Source organism: Mchenga conophoros, linkage group LG23 (genome assembly GCF_057382185.1).
Source record: "Mchenga conophoros isolate Kocher_MC1m ecotype Shallow Benthic linkage group LG23, M_conophoros_male_GT1.1, whole genome shotgun sequence".
In the NCBI taxonomy this organism is placed as follows: domain Eukaryota; kingdom Metazoa; phylum Chordata; class Actinopteri; order Cichliformes; family Cichlidae; genus Mchenga; species Mchenga conophoros.
In genome coordinates this window covers 48198786-48202957 of record NC_140547.1, presented here as the reverse complement: position 1 = coordinate 48202957, position 4172 = coordinate 48198786, and the positions used below count along the sequence as shown (strand labels likewise).

Genomic DNA, 4172 nt, shown 5'->3' with positions numbered 1-4172 from the left:
ACAGTCAGTATGCATATGCTACACTTCATTTCTTTGCCGCTCAGTGGTCAAGACGAGGCATGACAACATCAACAGGTAAACCTGTGGAGCATGCGACATTGTTGCAGGCCCTGTTGAAAGCAGTCTTACTGCCTAGTAAAGTTGCGGTTTGTAAATGTGCAGCACACACACGTGGCACTGACCCCATTGTACTAGGCAACGCCTTTGCAGATAAAATTGCAAAGGAAGCGGCCCTTGGAACACATGGGGTTCATGTTCTGGCGTCACAGGAGCAAACTACGCCCATCACACATGATGTGTTAGCAGACATGCAGTCACACTCACCTCCAGCTGAGAAGCAGCTGTGGCTCACTAAAGGAGCAAGCCTGCGAGGTGATGTCTACTATCTTTGTGATAAACCTATATTGCCTAAGAGCCTATACAGGACTGCTGCAAGTTTGAGCCACGGGCTCTGCCATGTCTCGACAGCTGGGATGGTGGCAGCAGTCGAACGGCAGTTTTTCACACTGGGATTCAATGCTTATTCAAAACATTTTTGTAAAGCATGTTTAATATGTTGTAAACATAATGCTCAGGGAAACCTCAGACCTAGGAGAGGAAAGTTTCCCAGACCCAGCTACCCATTTGAAGTAATCCATATGGATTTCATTGAGTTGTCTAACTGTAACACCTACAGGTACTGCCTGGTGATTGTGTGCCCGTTCTCAAAGTGGGTAGAAGTTGTCCCCACTAAGAAAGCAGATGCTATTTCAGTGGCTAAAGTGATATGCAAAAATGTGATCCCAGAGCATGGGATCCCCCAGACTATTTACAGTGACAATGGTCCTCATTTTGTGAATGAAGTAATTGAGAAAATGTCACAACATCTGGGGATAACGCTGAAAAACCATTGCTCATATCACCCACAAAGTGCAGGGCTGGTTGAAAGGACTAATGGCACAGTAAAGCTGAGACTCAGGAAAACAATGGAGGAAACAGGCAGAACATGGGTAGACTGCATTGAGCTAGTGAAAATGTATATGAGAATCACGCCAACTGATAATGGCCTAACGCCTTTTGAAATAATATATGGCAGGCCATTTAGAGTTCCAGTGTTTTGTAATGATAATGATAAAGCAGAAGAAGAAAACACACTAGCAGACTGGATGATTAAAATGCTGAAAAGCAAAGAAGTCATGAGTGCAAATAATCTGCCAGATGATTCTGTTTCTGTACAGGAAGAACGTCTGAAGCCAGGGGACTGGGTACTGATAAAGGTCATAAAGAGGAAGTGCTGGTCGAAGCCACGGTGGGACGGACCATACCAGGCTCTGCTGACAACACCAACTGCTGTGAAGATTGCAGAACGACCCACCTGGATACACCAAAGCCACTGCAAAAAGGTGACACACATCCAGGCCAGCTCGGAGTAAGTGGCAGGAAGACCGGGTACAAAGGGGGGGAAAGCCTCTAGGGCCCTTCGTCTCAATCCGGTGAAGAAACCAACTGAGCCACAGGTACTCATCAGAATGGCTGGTAAAGTGTTGTCTACCCTGCTGGGTGTAATGGCTTTGATGTCATCATGGTCAGCTGTGGAGACCCTGTATGTCCAAGGAAACCACACCCAATACCCTCATGGCTATTCTACAAACTTTTGGTGGCAGTTTATGAATACAACTGCTCACTTGAACAATAGGACGGACTGCTATGTGTGTGCTCATATGCCGTTATCCGCATATACATCTGGACTGTGGCCGTACAGCATACCAGAGGACAGGAGTTGGTGTCTGTTGGGCTTAGCAACTCATCCTGGCAACAGAGTCCTCTGGTCCCAGGCCAACTATAGTACACCTCTGAACATCACCTGGAGTAAGTCGCCACTTATAGATGTGAATTGTTCTGAGCAAACTGACTTATTGGCCTGGCCTCAAGTGTCAGACCCACTGCCAGACATAATATTGCTGAACAAGCTGAATACAGCTCAACTGCCGTTGTGTGTGATGAACAATGGATCACTGTCAGTGGGGGAGCTGCCGCTTCGTTTATGTGGATACATATACACCTACTGCCCTCCAGAGAATGAGAGCAGGTGTATGAAATGCTTGACCAGTGCAAAGTGAGCTGAGAACTTGACATTAAGGAGGACTGAATGCAAGTCCAACCGGGCTTACAGGATACCAGTAAAAGCAAAGAGTCAGAAGTGGACAGGATGTGCAAGGATGGTGCCGAGCAGTAAAGGAACAAGAGTTTTGGCTGATTGGTATTTCTTGTGTGGACATAAAGCCTATCTATCACTCCCTGAGGGATGGGGAGGATTGTGTGCCGTGGTGAAGTTATCGGATCATGTCTTCTTCATGGACAGAGTTGAACATCACCCTAGCAACCGACGGAAGCGTGAGGTGAATATAGCCTCACCTAACTCTTTTGGAGTGACAGTAGACACTGGAGTGCCACGAGAATTCCGCATTTGGAGTGGAGGAGCTAAATTCTTCCAAAGTTTGATCCCAAACATCGGAGTTGCAGAGGTGCGGGATCATGTGGAGATCAACCGATATGCCTTACTGCGACACATTAATCTCACTAAGACTCTGGGAACAGCCTTAGCGGAGGAGCAAAAGGCCATCAGAACGATGGTACTGCAGAACAGGCTGACCCTAGACTTGATAACAGCATCACAAGGAGGAGTGTGTAAGCTGATTGGAGAGACATGTTGTACGTTTATTCCGGATGGATATACGACTGGAGGAGACATCTATGAGGCACTGCAGAACTTAACTGCTCTGCAGAAATATGTGGCGGACCACACATCAGGAGGAGACACGTCACAAGGCTGGATAGCCTGGTTGACATCTGGACCATGGTGGAATATGTTTCTAAAGTTTTTGACTCCCATTCTTACATTATTGGCTTTGCTTTGCTTGTTTACAGGTTGCATTTTGCCATGTGTAAGATCGATGGTGAATAAAATGATTGCTAACACCTTTACCAATTTCATACTGTTGCAGCAGAGTGACATGGATGCTAAGGCTAATATGTGTGTATGAAATGAAGCCTGCACTGAAAATGTTGACAAGTGGTGTAGAGCTGAAGATATATATATGCCGTATAGCCTTAAAAAATGACAATACAGGGTGGTGATGATGGGTTTAGATTTTATTATTGTCATTTGTATTAGGAAATATTTAACCATATATTCTTAGAGGTGTATAATCAATTGTGTAGTGATAGGATGTGTGATCTTTAGCAGGCTGCAGGGGCTTGGTGTGTATTCCACACTGGAATGCACACCCACATCCTGGGAGCACGAGAGAGGTCGTACCTTCTCTTATTGTTTTATGGCAGGATTAACGTAGCTACGTCTGTTCTAGTCTAAGTGCTTTTTGTTTAGATGAACTGCTGGACTTCCTCACCATGTTATCTAGGGTGAACCATCTAGGGTGAAGGGGGGTCTACCCTCTTCCTGACCAAGGATGTTATATGACCCTTTGATCAGCAGTACCACACACACACACACACACACACACACACACACACACACACACACACACACACACACACACACACACACACACACACACACACAGTATTCTTTGTTCACATGTATACCTATGTGAGATGCTATATGTTAATGACCCTATGCATATTCATGTAACCACAATAAAAGGAGTGCTATGGGGAGCCTGGCTGAGAGTCTGATGGTGGTCAAGTGGTGGAACGACGCTTGGCTCCAGCCAGGTCTCCCTCATGCATGAGTAAACCAGAGAACTTTGGTGCCTTGTGTCTTGCTTTTTGCTGCGTAGCAGATTGTCCTTAACATTCCAGTGGATAGGTTCAAACTACAAACCTATCACTTTCACTTCAGCTTCACCAACAACAGCACAAGCAGAGCAGCCCACTGCCTGCATGGCTGGGACAGCGCCCCCTGGTGACTGTAAACCACTACAACATGTAGACGGCCGTCTGCAGGCTGGATGTAGCACCACCGCAGAGACGTGCTGCAGCTCTGTTTAGTTACCCAGCTGACAGCAGAGGCTGTAGTTTACTGTTACCAACATGGAAAACTGAAGCTTCACCAGCTGGAGCTACAGAGCTGGAGAACAAAGGAGACTGAGAGGCCAGAATGATGTGGGAGGAAACATCAAGAGCCTGTTTGAAAGGAGACACATGTGGATGCTGTGCCAGTCTGTGGTCTG

The 4172-nt window shown here is 46.4% G+C and overlaps 1 pseudogene; it reads left to right on the top strand.

Moving 5' to 3' along the window:
- The first annotated feature begins 1452 nt into the window (after nt 1–1452).
- LOC146548205 (uncharacterized) lies at nt 1453–3047 on the top strand (annotated as a pseudogene).
- The last annotated feature ends 1125 nt before the right edge of the window (nt 3048–4172 follow it).